The sequence below is a fragment of the Thermobia domestica genome, chromosome 15, assembly GCF_964235325.1.
Source record: "Thermobia domestica chromosome 15, izTheDome1.hap1.1, whole genome shotgun sequence".
Classification (NCBI taxonomy): Eukaryota; Metazoa; Arthropoda; class Insecta; order Zygentoma; family Lepismatidae; genus Thermobia; species Thermobia domestica.
This window is the reverse complement of record NC_137468.1, coordinates 1,097,265-1,113,344: the sequence shown is the minus strand read 5'-3', so window position 1 is coordinate 1,113,344 and position 16,080 is coordinate 1,097,265. Positions and strand designations below refer to the sequence as shown.

The following is a 16,080-nucleotide window of genomic DNA, read 5'->3' as shown; positions in this document are numbered from 1 at the left end:
CAGGTAATACGGACCTCAAAAGTAGACCTATATTTACGTACGGGCTACGTAGGTTAGTAGGAATTCTTTTCGCTGTATTGATTCCAATCCTGGTCTCTGTTTTCATGTCATTTCGAGTGTCTTAGCGCGTGTTGTGTACAAAAAAAGATGGCGATTACCATGCTAATGAGCAGGGTCTGACGTTCACAATTCCAGTATATTAAACTTGCTTAATACAGATGACATACCATAGATGAGAATGGCTGAAGCATCCTCCTTAGTTATATCTATTTACCTGGTCACCGTTTACATGCGTAGAATTTTCATATTGTAGAAATTGCCTGTTTCTGTGTCCCAAAAAGGCAAAGAATCAATACCCCGAAATAAAGATTGTTTGCCTCACCTTCACCTCTAAATAAATTAAAAGCTGGTGTTTTTCACACTGGAACAAAACAAAGCAAAGAGAATTATATGTTGTTCTTCATGAGTAAGTCCGTGTTAGAATTTCCATGTCAATCACCTTTTGAGGAAAAACCGTTCCGTGCCTGGGGCAAGAAGCCAATCGCCCAGCACGTGCGCAATATGAGCAGGAACTTCCTTCAGGAAAAATAACAAATTTATCGGTTTAAATTCAGTTTAGGAACTCAAAATATTTACAAATTATGAGCCATTATTTTGTTAGAAGGATTTATGATTGTATAGGTCAACTATTGATGTCGTGAAACGCACTCATAATAGGATGGCCGTATTATTTATACAGGGTGTTACAAAACAACACCAACAACGTTTGGGAGGTGATTCCTGACACAAAAATAACACAAAAAATATAAACCAACCTGGGTACACAAACGCTTCCTTTCGGAGTTGTAGGCTGCCGAAAACATGAAAAATTTAACTTTAAAGGTCCATACCTCCAAAACTATGGGACCTACTGCAGTCGGGTCAAGACTTCACTTAAGAACTAGTATGTGCCCTATTCAAATATCTATGTTTCAGAATGCTGCGGTACTTCTGCAACAGTTTTTACAAGGTAGTTTGTGAGTACATCAAATTATACAGTATGTCCTTAGCCAAACTCCCAATATAAAATTTGTTGAGTGAGTACCGCAGGATTCTGAAGCATTTATTTTTGGATAGGGCACGTATTAGTTCTTAACTGAAGTCTTGACTCAACTACGGTAGGTCCCACAATTTTGAAGCCATAGACCATTAAGGTTCATTTTTTCATATTTTCGGCAGCCTATAACTCCGAATGGAAGCATTTGTGTACCCGGGTTGGTCTATACTGTTTATTTTATCATGCTATCAGGAATCACCTCCCAAATGTTGACGGTGTTGTTTTGAAACACCCTGTATATTTTTAGAAAGTCAATCGTGTTCGGTATGGAATTCTTACCTTATATTATTGGCCACACAATTAAGGTACTTTCTCTTAGGTCCTATAAATCGTCAGTCAGGAATGATCTGCTTACAAAAGTTCCATATTTTTCTTTAGTCATATCACAAAAATGCCATGATTAAATGGACGGACGTTTCACATTTGTAGAAACAAACAGTAATGTCGGATGTATACCACGCGAAGGGGTTTGTACGATGTCAACTTTTCTCAACTAATATTGAAATATGGAGTCATAGTAGGTTTCTACCACTTCCGGTTTGAGTAGAGAGATTTCAGTGGAGATGGAATATCTTCTTGAGGTGCTTAATTGATTGGAGGAAACCGGTTCTCGCTATCTATTACCGTTTTTGCTATATAATGATCAATGTTAAAACCGGAAATGGTTGATTTTTACTACTTCCGTTTTTAATATTACCTTCATGCGCCATCCATCGAGTATATCTTCAGATTTTGTGCCTCCCGGTTGGACGGACAGACAGACAGACAGGCTAAAGGATTTTCGTAAACTACAGACCTACTCCTTGAAACCTGTACAAGTATTCATACGACTCTTGTTTCAGTTGTATGAAATCCCAAGTGTGCATGAAACTTTTGTTCGTGTTATGGCCTTAGCTATGATCATAATGACACTTAGGTAAACGTCATTAGCATTTGAGATAGCGGCTAAGTGTTCATCGACTGTTCATGAAGACAAAACATAAAGGACATTGTGTGCGCAGTTAACAATGTCCTTGTAAGCTTTATCTGAAGTTAAAAGAATATTTCTAGAAATTAAGTTCAAGCACCTCACAACCTGATAAGAATGTAAAATTTCCCAAGGACGTACGCACGGGGTAGATCCTAGCGTCCGGATCCCCACGCTAAATCTCGACCACTTTTGTAAATTTCAAAGATGTTGTAAAATAGAGGATCTGCCCATACGTATCTTCATCATATGAACTCAATGAAGCCAAAAAAGAACCAAGCATAATCTGAACCGGAACGTGTGATTGGCCACTCTCGTTTCCGCCATGATTGTTGGCTCGAAACATTGCGATCTTAGTGGCGCGGAGTGGGCAGAGTAAGTGTGGCGAAGCTGTGACGTATGGCTTCATGATTTTGTGATATGGGCAGATCCTCTATTTTATAACATCCTTGGTAAATTTAGTCTTATCTTAGGGGTAATTTTACACATTTTAGTATAATGTGTCTTCATATTGAATTTTTACTCTTCGAAATGTTTGAACCCCTCCCGAAATACATTTCTATGTATGTGCCTGCCAACACATACACTTTTTTGACATTCCCCCGCCATATTCTGCCATACAGGTCCGTAGCCAGAAACTTCATTTCGGAAGTGTCCAACTTATGCCACTTTTAAAAGTTATTGTTGAAATTGGTATTTAATCTTCTGTAGATAGTATTTTTTTCTACTCTGCTCCCGCCAAGTGAACTTTGTGGTAGGCAAACACCGTGTGCGTGGGTTTTCTCGGGGTTCTCCCGTTTTCTCCCACTTTCTTCATTCCACCATTTCATTCATCTCTCATCATCACCGTCTCCTTTAGCCTCACCGGCATAACCGTGGGACGTAAGACTTAAAGATTTCATTTCATTTCATTTTTTTTCCTTTCACGCTAATATTCGGCGGGAGAACGACGTCTAAGTACAATGGATATCTATCTATGCTAAATCTCAGTTGCCATCATGGGTGACAGGTAGTGTCCAAAGGTATTCTGAGAGAAATTTCCTTTTTCAAAAGTAGAGTTTTCCAAGTTAGTAAATGACGGTGTTTCATCACAGATACATTGTTGATTCAGTGCTAAATAATAGTTAATAAAACTTCTCAAGTGCATCCAATTGAGAACCAAGAACATGTTTTTTTAGCGGCATAAACATTCGTTTTATTCATTTTTCCAAAACTGAGCATGGGAATTTACCCTGAAACATATATTTTGTTCAGCTCGATATGACCAATCGATTGGACAATATGTGGACAATATGTGGACTATCGATTGGACAATCGACTATGTGGACAATATTCAGTGACGGCTCTTGAGGGAAGTCACACATGTAAAAAATTTAACAAATCATCCCTAAAACATAAGGGAAGGAAGCTTCATACAGCTTTAGAAATATGTTTACAAGAATTAATACTTTACGGAAGCTTCCTGCACTTAGATTTTTGGGATACAATTTTATAATTTTTACTCCCTCCAGAGCCGCCACTGCACTTAAATAAAACTTAAAGTTGAAGAGCGTTATAACCTATTAAGCATACTACGCGACCATCTTGGTCAAGGATGTTAGAAAATAGAGGATCTGCTTACATGTATCTTCATCCTATTAAGTCAATGAAGCCAGAAAAAAAAAACAACAACCGAGCATCAGCACGTGCATTCTCGTTTCCGCCATGAATGTTGGCTCAAAACATTGCGATCTTATTGGGCGGAGCGAGCGGAAAAGGAATGGCGAAACTGTGACGTATGGCTTTACGATTTTGTTGTGTAGGTAGATCCTCTGTTTTATAACATCCTTGATCTTGGCAGTCTCAGAATGAAAAGAAAAAAAAGTTTTGCTATGTATAAACTTCACACACACACTGCTGTATAGCTTCACTTTAAAAATTGCGTGGTTCTAGTACAGTGCCAATTTTTTAAGTTTACAAAAAAAAAATCTCGATTTGACTGCAAATTTCTTATGAGGATTTAATGTCACCAAAATCATTTTGGTTGGGTCAATGAGGTCTCTCAATTCGTAGAAGTCTCAATTTTGTACTTTTTCCTGTTAGATGCAATTAGTGATGTAAACTTTTATTAATTTGTATTTTACTGTAGAGCTTAAAGGAAATTGAAGATATTTAAAAATTACTGTCTGTATTATACCGAGAAAGCCTTGACTTTTCGTTTAACAACCAGAATCACGTAATTGCCAACACCTCCAGGATATACGTATGTTTACTATTATCAAAGAGTATTCCTTTATCTAAGAATCTGCTTAATCATTAAATCCTTTTTCCTCTTCATCAAGTGTCATCATTAAAAAATAAAATCTTATCACGAAACTGAAAGCACTTGACAATGTTCAGAGGCTGGTGTCAATTGTAGTGCTCGTACAAATTAAAATATTTTTGGTTATTAAAATAGAAAAAAAAAGTATATTCTAGTTTTGTAAAAGTCCCACGATCGAAGGGTATCAACCTCTTGGTGGACTACACCCCTCTTTCAGAGAAGAGGTACTATTGGAAAATGGCACATCTTCCAGAGAAATGACAGTAATATAAGAGCTGCTATTTGACAAAAAAAAATATTTTTCCGGAGCGATGTATTTCATTTCGCTATATATTTCAACTTCTATACAGCATCGTAATGCTGATCAAAATCAAAGCGACAGCGAGCCAAAATTATCCATCCAGTAATCGAATGATAAGGTTGTAAGGTACGTAATATACAGCGTTTTTTTCCTTTTTTTTTTTTTAAAAAAAAAGAAAGTATTAACAGTACTTTCATGAAAAGTTACATATATAAGTACAACGGGTTAAATTTCTTCAAAACAAAATCCTTTTGCATTAGTACACTCACTAGAGCTTCTGTAACAATTGATACACCTCCTGAATGTTTGCAACCTAAACTTCCTAGCTCTAATAATAATGATTATCATAGTTTGGCAGGTCACAACTAGAAAGTAAGGTTCCCTACAAAACAACAGTTGAGGCATATTGGGGAGCTCCTTCGTGACTATTTGAATAGCGTACGAACCTTTGGCGTGGGAGATCCTTGGCGAGGGTTCATGTGGTTCAGATCCCAAGTTAAGCTTTAGATCCACGTCTCACATAGTCTCGTTGCTGAAAAGAATGCTAAACTAAATCCAATCCGAAGGATTTGGGGGAAGTCATCTCTCATTTTGGAAAATTTCTCTACTTCTATTGGAAGAGCTCGTCTGAAAAGCCTCCATTTACTACATGTTCCAGATAACCTGTTCGTCTGGAAGTTGCAATTATTTCTTTTAATCTGTTGTCTTTTTCTATTTTGTATATTCCGCTGAACTTTCCATCACGTTCGAAGGATAAAGTTTTTTCTAAGCAACTAGTTCGTCTTTCTCTTTTTAATTTTGTAAATCTCTTACAATTTCTATTGCAGGTTTCAAATGATAAGCGGCATGGCCTTGAGTTGGCTTCACACGGCGTCCAATTGGCTTTGAGCGGTGTTGACAGTTCGCGACAAGCAGTTCTGCACGCTGTCTTCTCGCGCTACTGCGAATCTTGACAATATCACAGGCGCTACTTAGAAATATTGTACTAGCACATTAACTGCTCACTTAACCAAGTAGAGAAAAGAATTACGAACAAATACGTGAAAACTACATCTTTCTATGTCAACTGGTTGTCATGATAGACGCTTTGAAAAGTTTCCATATAAAACAATTAGTAAAACGAGCGTTGAGTCCCGCGTCTAATTTCCAGTGGATTTTGTTTCGATTTGCGAATAGAACTCACAACTTTTATTACAGGATAATCAGGGGTGTAGCCAGCAGGTTGTTCTAGGAGAACATTACTTTCAGGGGAGGCAAGCTTTTCACATGTTAAAAGCAGAACAAATTACCTCTTTCACAACATGAAAGCATTTTAACTCACCATACATACAAACATACTATGCGCATATTATATTTTCACAATGCTTCCTTATCAAAAGACGGATCTTGACAGTACTGAAGTTAAAAACCGGAGTGTAAAAGATGAAACAATAAGCTATTCATAAGAAAATAAATGCTGTTTATAGCAGTCTGTTTATCTGACTTTGTGTTTATGTAGGTTAAAATACTAAAGGGAAAAAACTCGAAAAAATATTAACTCCGATATTATTATGCAATAATATAGTAGTGAGTTCACAGTGCGCCCAGTTAGGGAAATGAGAATACAAAGCATATGATTAATTTTAGTCGTTTCAATTAGGTATAGAAACCGTATTGATGATGATTGATTTTTTTAAAATTTTCACATTTTATTATAAAATCCTTCATTTGCATTAACTGTTAAATAAGTTTATTAAACATATACCAGACGAACCTCATTTTGGAGCTGGAAACATTTCGGAAAGACAGAGCCCCCTTTTCCCCCGTGACTACATACCTTTGCAATCTGATTCATATACTGTATATAAAGCATGGGAAGTTTGTAATTTGTTTTGAAATTTACTTCAACATAGACCCTTTCTTATTCGACGCAGTATGTTTTCTGTTTCTTTCACGTTCCACTGCCTTATTATGTGCGACTTTTAATACCCTCTTTTCTCCTCTATAAGGGAATCAAAAGCATCAGGCGTCTGAATGGTGTCATAAATTATCGTAACCCAAAACAAACTCAAGTATATCGAGTTGCTTAGGAATCAGATGGATTACTTTCGTGGCACCTACACCAAGCCCAAGCGTGCTACTTGTTATGAAAATGGAGAAGGAAACAAAGGGGCTAGTTGTGTAGGAACTAACTTAATAGAATTCATCAGTGTCTCGTTGCTTTCTTTCGTGGTAGTTCGTTTATTCTCCAAAATTATAGTTGACAATGTCTTTAAGCAAACCGAATACAGCAGAAGTTTTATTTTCTGTCTTCCTTTTTTCTTTTTCTTTCAAGTGCTACGAAGTCAAGCTCGAAGAATTATTTTTTGTGTTTACAGTTTTTGCAACCCATAAAAATAAATTTACAAGACTCAGATTCAGACAAAGACGAAATATTAACTGACATAGGTGATAGTGAAAGTAGGGTTGAAGATAAGTGTTTAGCATTTCCCCTGGAAAAGTTAACATGTAAGTAATTTAGTTGCTATATATACTTCTAGAATGCACAGTCAAAATTCTTGAGTTTCCTGGAATAGTAAATTTACATTGTGAATAATGTTGCCAATGTATGTGTCATAATCTCAACTGGAGGAAGAGCGAGAAGGGAAAGGGGAGTCCGAAATCTGGCAACACCGCTCGGAATATCGTGCTCCATTGGCCACTGCTCGTGATGCTTTACATCTGAAACACACAGTAGAACTTCATTTCTGGTTTATCGTTGAAGCTAATTATTTTTCTCCCTTCTCCACAGACATTTCGAGAGACTGATTGCTTTTCGTCGCTTTTGCATCCTTTATAAGGCTGTAGCTTATATATAATACGCTTGTAGTATAATACTATGTTTGTCTAATTCAGGACGGGCAAACTATGGCCCGCGGTCCAGATGCTGTCCCCGGAAATGTTCTATCCAGCCAGAGACATGGTTTATAATATAACAAATGGAAAGAAGAATAGGGTTACTTCGAAAAAGTTGTAGTTCTGTATTGGAAACAGATTGACATATATTGAACTTCAATTCTAGGAATAAGTGCACCTCAGTTCGAACCAGATTTTGGGGAACTTAAATAACTAATAGGGCTTATCATTCTAAAGTGTACCATTGTTGTCCAAATTTTTGTCCCCTCCACCCCCGCTGCTTACCACTGTTGTATTTGTAGAAAATCTACGAAATTAAAGAGAAAATCTCTCTCTTTCCGTGAAATCCATGGTTGCCTCTGAGCTATTCAATTCGAATTATCGCTATTCTAGTTGTGTGAAAGAAAGGCCTTGAATTGTGGAGAAAATCAACTATTAACTCTCAACACATGGAAGTTCATATCTGAACCTTTGTACATAATTGCTCGTTAGCCTTAATGAAGCTAAAATATCCTATTACTGTACCTTGAATAATTGAATAGAGTTTCTCACTGTAAATCGACCAAGCTGTCAACTTTTTCTTTTCCTTAAACGAGTTTTAACTGCACTCCTTCGTCATCGAATCATCATAGACCACGAGGAAAGAAAATTCCGGTTTTGCCCACGGAAGTCTCAAATGTCATTTTCGACCTTTATAATCACGTCACATTACACGAAACTGGGAAAATATTGCATCACAGTTCTCATGCAATCTTTGGCAACTGAAAAAGGAAAGTTAAACTCATCCTACGATCAGATTCTGTTTCTTCATTTCGAGTTTTATGTCTAAAGGAAATTACGCTCCTTTCTTTCAAAAACAGCAAAAAATTATAATACATTATTTGAAAATTCAGTAATCCATCGCCGTCTTAAGTCTTCTAATTACGAGAAAGATAGGATTCATTTGCTTGTATTAGAATATAACAACTGAGCTCTTCGTAGTGAGAAACAGAGAGCGGCGCTTCCTAAAATTACAGAGGTAATGTGCTGACCAAGATGACCTGGCCCAGACTTTGAGACCCAGGGCACCTAGGCAATTGACAAGAGTCGGGGCCCCCTTTTTTAGTAATTTAGCAAAACACAAACTTAGCAATTATTTCTTGCAAATTTAGAAGTGAAATAGACAGTACTAACTGTACTATACTTTTATTTAAACGTTATAATTTTTACACTTGTAATTACAAGATGCAATACTTCACGACGAACTTCCTTTTGATCCAAAAAGGTATTATCTCTTTAATTTCCCAGCGATATCAGAGGGATGAGGGGAAGCAAAGGCTGAATTCAGTACTGCTTATAGTTGTTCTTGCGTGACCTTCCCTAGTATGGAAAAAAAAATCGTCTTTCACTGATGTTAGCAAAGTATACACTACATTTATAAGGTCTGTCTCATCATTAACCTTGTTTTTTCATTAATGAGAATACTCTACGTACCAGGTTTTCTCCAATCTTTGGCAATGCACATAGAGTTTACTATACCGTTTATTTTGCAGCTGCCGTAGTGAGGAGTGAACCCAGGACTGTGCTGAACCTTGTCCCACACAATGGTTACAAGTTGTGTATGAAACAACGAAAGTGATTCCATCACCAAATTGACTCTGGAATTAAAAAGATAAAAAGGAAGATGGAATCCATACACGGTTAGCCTCTTCCATTGGGACATAGCTGCACAACGAACTTATCTCAATATGACATAATACGTTAATAGAAATTATGTGGACGAGTAAATGGAATTATATGAACTGGACATTCAAATAACTTCAAATGACGTGCATAAACGTTATAACAAATGATGAAAGGCGTAGAACAGAGATGGCGTGGATCAATAAAAATTTGACCCATAACCCACTGACCCACCATCCCATGTGACCCTAGACCCATTGGATCCACGCCACACCGTGACCCACTCTGACCCACCATGGCCCACTCAAAACAAACAACCCACTGTGACCCATTCTGATCCACCACCCGCCAAACTCCATCGTCATCAATTCTGAACCATATGTTTTCCTCTTCACCAGAGATGGAGTGGGTCAAGTTTTCTGAGTGGGTCAGTGAGTCGTGGGTCACGATGGGGGTCAGTGGGTAGTGGGTCAAGTTTTCATTGACCCATGCCAACTTTGCTCTCCATTGACTAAAGACTTTATACTTGTAATAAAATAAGGCTGTGAAATTATCACTAATCGGAGTTTGAGTTTCTACAATCAATCTCTCAATCACCGCTCTGTTACAATACCGGTGAATCTCACATTTACGATATATAATGGTAAAGTGTTTGTCATGGGTCATATTAGGATGAATTTCAATTTAATTATCATATATAATCATTTGCTTGTTGAGTTACAGATACTTTTCAGTGGAAAATAGGACGAAATTTGAAAGTCTCAAATCAAGATAAAAGTAGGGCAACGTAAAGGGGAAAAAACAGTGTAAAACTCGCCTGTGTATTGAAAGTCAAATAGTAAATCCTATTGCTATTATTACAGTTACAAATATCAATATCCAAAAGTGCCTGAAGTTTTTTTTTTTTTTTCACTTAGATATACTCATCTCAGGTAAGTAAATAAAAACAAATGAAAAAGGAAAAAATGAAGGTTTTGAAAGAAAACCAGAAAAATTCATCTGAGTTCAGAAGATGTTGTCTACAATCCACTGAGCAGAGTAGGTCAGTGGGTCGGAGTGAGTCACTGTGGGTGGTTTGTCAGAGTGGGTTAAGTTCTGTTGACCCACGATGCACTGGTCCACTACATCTCTGATCGATACGTTTGTCAATATATTGGTTGATTGATTGACAGTAAGCATTCCTTTCAACACCAAGGCAATACGAGACCTGATCCACATAAGTTCCTGTCAGAAATCAAACCCGGGTCTCCCAAGCCAAAGGCAAATACATGAACAATGTAGCCACGAGAGAGCCCACCTTTCTTATAAAGAACTACCTAGAATGTCCTTTCTTCGCACGGGGAGAACAGGTTTATCGAATGTATTTGAACTGCTTCCCTCCCTCCTTAGGACACTCATTCAGAACAAAAGCTCGGAAAATAATATATATTTTGGTATACATTTTTGAACATCCACCCACCTACTTAGGATACATTCTTTAATAAAAAAGAAAATGAAAATCCAGCTTCGGATAGATGATCCAAAATTCATTTCAAACAAGTCAGACGTTCTGCCTCGGTGCGACCACAAACAACAAATAACGTACATTTCAATAGAGGTGAAAAATATGGAAAATGGTTCTCTCTGCTCGCTTACAACGGAGAAATTTCTAAAACGGTGAAATAGCTCAGCCCTGAACTTGGACGAGATTAGGAGTAGTACTACCAATCTAAGGGACACCAAAAGCTACTTCTTGGACACTAATATCGGTTACTTTCGATTATTTTTATATGTAATTTCCTTTGTACCCCTTCCCTAGAGGTGCTAGGATTATTTTACTTCCAAGTTGTTTATATATGGGGTATATATATAAACCCCATATATATATATATATATACAGGGTGTTAATGAACTGTACCGACAAACTGTCAGAGGTGATTCCTCACATCAAAATAAGAGAAAAAGTTCATATGGATTTATGGCGAAAAGTGCATTGTTTCAGAGCTAGGGCTGTCCAAAATCGCAGAAAATCCAAATTTCAAGAGGCCCTATTTCGAATTCGAGAGACTGTGGATGGTGGTCCTTATCAGCATAAGGGAAGTCACGCATGCGCAATCCAAAAATTGATCTTTTATTAATGTTCAATGGGTGTACAGAGTATTCCCTGCAGGATGTGATTCCCAGACATACCATCAACCAAATTTTGAGATATGCTCTCACTTTATGATTGGTCCAAAGTAGGCAAACGATAAGTCTTGATAGCAGTGAACACGGAATCTTTTGGCGCGATGTCGGAAGAGTTAAGGATCGTCAGCAGCACGATTTCTCGTACTAGGGAAAACGCATGGTGCGATGTTTTCTTTCGCACTTATAAGTGAAGAAACCGTGAAATATACCGTATCATCACACGTTATTTTACGAAGAAACATGGAGCTTGCGGGTCCCTAACACTTCCGCCTTCCCTCAGAAGCATTGGATGTCCATTATTGTCAAGGTTTACCTCCTGCCTACTTTGGACCCTTCTTGAAATCAGGGTATATCTGAAAACTCTATTGAAAACATATCTGAGAATTACACCCTGTAGGACATACCCTCTACACCTATTGACAATTGATGAAATATGCACTTTTGGATTATGTATGCGTGGCTTCCTTTACGCTGATAAGAACCACCATCCAGTTTCTGGAATTCGAAATAAGGCCTATTGAAATTTAGCTTTTTCGTGATTTTGGACAGCCCTAGCTCTGAAACTATGCACTTTTCTCCATAGATCCATATAAACTTTTTCTCTTATTTTGATGTGAGGAACCACCTCTTACACTTTGTCTGTATGGTTCATTAACACGCTGTATATATATATATATATATATATATATATATATATATATATATATATATATATTTGGTCTAGGAATTAATTCGTGCGGGTGGACAAGAGATGGCGCAACGAACGGAGCGTCCCACAGTTCCGTGTATCCACACATGTGTTGCAAACCCCTGTCATCGCGTATCGTTCGTAGTATAGGCAGTCAACAACTCCAGTTTGTAGTTAAGTGAACATGGCGCAATTTGTGCCTGATAAAGTGTATTTGCGGGGTGTCCTGCTGCGTTACTTTAACATGCAGAAAAGTGCGACTGAAAGTCATCGTATTTTGGTGGAAGTGAATGGTGACCATGCTCTAGCTGAGCGAACGTGTCAGAAGTGGTTTGCACGGTTTAGAAGTGGTGATTTCGGCTTGGCAGACCAAGAGCGAGCTGGACAGCCAAAAAAATTTCAAGACGAAGAATTGACAGCATTGCTCAAGCAGGATTCGTGTCAAACGCAGGAACAACTTGCAGCAGCATTAGGCGTTGATCAAACAACAGTCTCCAAACGCTTGAAAGCCATGGGAATGATTCAAAAGATGTCACATTGGGTTCCACATGAATTGAAAGACAGAGACGTTGAAAGACGAAAAACCATTTGCGAATTGCTGCTTCAACGACAGAGCAGAAAGGGGTTTCTGCATCGAATTATTACGGGTGATGAGAAGTGGATCCATTACGAGAACCCTAAACGAAAAAAGGCCTGGGTGAAACCAGGTGAACCAGGTCCATCACAACCAAAACGAGATATTCACTGTGCAAAGGTTATGCTGTGCATATGGTGGGATATGAAAGGTGTGGTGTACTATGAGCTGCTGCAACCGGGTGAAACTATGAATGGAGAACGTTATCGACGACAATTAATGCGTTTGAAGCAAGCTCTGGCCAGAACACGACCAGAATGGGAGAACAGACATGATAAACTTATTGTTCAACATGATAACGCTCGCCCACATGTCGCAAAACCGGTCAAAACCTATTTAGAAAATGTCGGATGGGAAGTTTTACCCCACCCGCCGTATTCACCAGACGTTGCTCCTTCGGACTACTACTTGTTCGATTGCATGAACAACGATTTGATTGGACAGCGGTTTACTTCTTCAGAAGATATCGAAACATGGGTCTCTGACTGGATCGCTTCCAAGGATGAGGACTTCTTTCGCCACGGAATCCGTACATTGCCTGACAGATGGGCGAAAGTGGTGGCTAGCGATGGACAATATTTTTCTTAAGGTATTTATGTATTTTGTGTTTGTACTACAGCTTCAATGTGTGCGTACCAACCGCACGAATTAATTCCTAGACCAAATATATATATATATAAGAGGCGACCAACTGAAACCCGTTCGTTCCATGTATTATTGGTATAGTGTGTAGGAGGATATTGTTTGTTTAATAGTGTGTAATGGCTAATGTCCCTCTGTGTTGAGTGTAGGAATGTTGTTGATACGAGTTTCCGTTTTGCAGGTATAACGAGTGAAAGATGGCGTTCAAAATCCCCAATCAGTCCAATCAGGACCAGCGTGCCGTTATCCGGTTTCTTAGTGCCGAAGGTTCCCGCTGATTATCCCCGTCCTGGTCAAGCCCATGTTGTTGCCACAGAAGATATGCGTGAAAAGGTGAATGCGGCTATAGCTGTGGATAGACCTTTCACCTTGTGACTTTCATATCTTTGGGCCTCTAAAAAAGGCATTGAAAGGCAATCACTCACTCACTTCCAGTTTACAGTACCAAGGTTCCAAGTTATGATTAGATATGGTTTCTACAAAACTAGGTATTTGCAAACAGCACCTGGCGCATTCATGACACCTGTCGACTACTGCTTCAATTTCAATACTGGATACAACTATGACGAGCCCAATTGTCCATCTTTATCGTTTTCCAATTCGTTTCAGAATTAACATGGCATTTCTAGACATTTTCTACATTCTATCTTCGCACTTGGCCCTCACTTATCTCAAACTCTGTATACGGTCTGCCACTAAATACCCTCTTTTTCTCTGTTTCTTTTGGTACTGGATCCAGTGCTAGCAATCATTTTCAGCAATTGAATTCACCAAATCGGAATTTTCCCTTGTCAGTTAAACAGCATGGCTTTATTCCACAAAGATCCACGGTAACGAATCTTGCAATTGTTACAGATTTTATAGCGAATTCGATAGCCAAGTCGTGGCTAGCCAAGTCGATGTGATTTATATTGACTTTGAAAAAGTTTTGATAAAGTTAATCACAACATTACTAGAAAAATTAGAGCTTTTACATTTGCTCCGTTCTTGATTAAATTCTTCTCGTCATACCTATTTAATTGTAGACAATCCGTTCTTTTTAATACATACAAATGTAAATAATATATTTGCATCCTCAGGAGTCCCTCAGGGTTCAAACTTAGGACCATTGTTATTTCTCTTGTTTATTAATGACTTACCTGACTGCATTTTCGACTATGAACAATTACTATCAGCGGATTATCTAAAAGTATGTGCTAAAATTAATTCTCTGAACGATAACATAAAACTACAGCAAGGTTTACATCATATTGGTAATTGGTGCTCTTCCAAATCAACTGGAGTCAACCAAGTAAATGCAAAGCGTTATCATTCGCTAGCAGCAAATCACCTCGTCACTTTTTGACTATATAATTAATAAATATGTAGTAAATTGACATGATCCAGTTAAGGATCTTTGTGTTGCATTTGATGTAAAGTTAACGTTTTGACAGTCATATTGTAAATATAACAAGTGAAGCATTCAAGATATTAGGATTCGTAATCAGAACAGGAAAAGAACTTAAGAACTGTTCAACATTACAGAGGTTGTAAGATGCATATTTTAGCTCAAAGTTATAGTATTTCGAATTCGAATCAATTAAAATTCTAATCAATTAGAAAGAATACAGACAAAATTTTTGAAATGTCTAACCTACAAAGTAACTCACATTTATCCTACTTACGACAGCTATAAAACAAGCTTACAACATCCTTGAGAACTTTCATCTTCCAACACTAGAACAAACACGTCATATGATTGATTTATTATTCATTCAGAAAGTAACTCGAAATATATTGAACTGTGCTTAGTTTCTTCATTGAATTTTCATGATCCTTCATTAAAAACATGTAAAAACACTAGTCTCTATTACCGTTAAAAAAAAAAAAACTAATATAATGATGAAATCACCAATCTGGAGAAAAGCAGCTTTGTATAATAGAATGTGTTTAAATAACAGTGAATTGGATATATGTGATACGTCGCCTAAGAAGTTTAGAAATGCCATTATCAAGAGTTACGAATATGTAATTATGTGATTTTCAACACTGTAATTGGATTATAGCCTGTTGTGCTGACAATAAATAAATAAACTTCAGTTTGGACGTGTAGTTTCAGGTTGCTATTCAAGCCAGAAATCTGTCCTCCTCATAACAGTGTTAACGTTTTTCAGTTTAGCGTCTTCGTATATAAATGATGAATGTTGCAAATAAATGTGACTGAGTTTTGAAACCTGAGATTTCATCTAATTTTGTTTTTTTCAAACACTTCAAAACAGAACTTTCTATTTTAAAAAAATCCCAATATTGAAAAAAAAAAAAAAGAACCTTCTGCAGTCAGGTTCGAATTGCCGCGCTTTTAATCTAGAATTTGAACAGCATTATTAAAACTGCTTGTTGACACTTGGAGTTTCAAATGGCCATTTTCTATCTTTTTCAGTAATTTCAACTGAAGATATTTATTTACCGTGCATATTGGAACTGTGCATGAAGTTTAAACTGTATGCTCACTGCAGAAAAAGGTATTTTTCTCTTCTTTGTGAGTGTTCCTAATATCTGTTTACCGTATGGAGTCCCCCGGCATATTCTTCGCCTAATGATTTGACCAACTAAGGTTTCATAACAATAACTTTTTCTTTTTTTTTTTTTTTGCTTATAATTTTCTTATTTAACTTCGTTTTTTCTCAAAAATCATAAATAATTATTCATTACTATATTGCTTTGTTGAAGAAAGCATAAAGAAGCAATAATATATATGAGGAAAACGGA

The 16,080-nt window shown here is 37.4% G+C and overlaps 1 protein-coding gene across 2 annotated transcripts in view; it reads right to left on the bottom strand.

Moving 5' to 3' along the window:
* The window catches only part of LOC145672027 (putative transporter YutK), a 134,154-nt gene that overhangs the window by 93,412 nt on the left and 24,662 nt on the right, over window positions 1-16,080 (bottom strand). Inside the window, exon 1 of one of the 2 annotated variants that reach the window (XM_081741221.1) lies at window positions 383-430. The exons of the other annotated variant lie outside the window; for it this stretch is intronic. The gene's annotated coding sequence lies outside the window, so the exon portion shown is untranslated. Of the gene's footprint in view, window positions 1-382; window positions 431-16,080 lie in introns of those variants that run through there. 2 annotated transcript variants of the gene reach the window in all.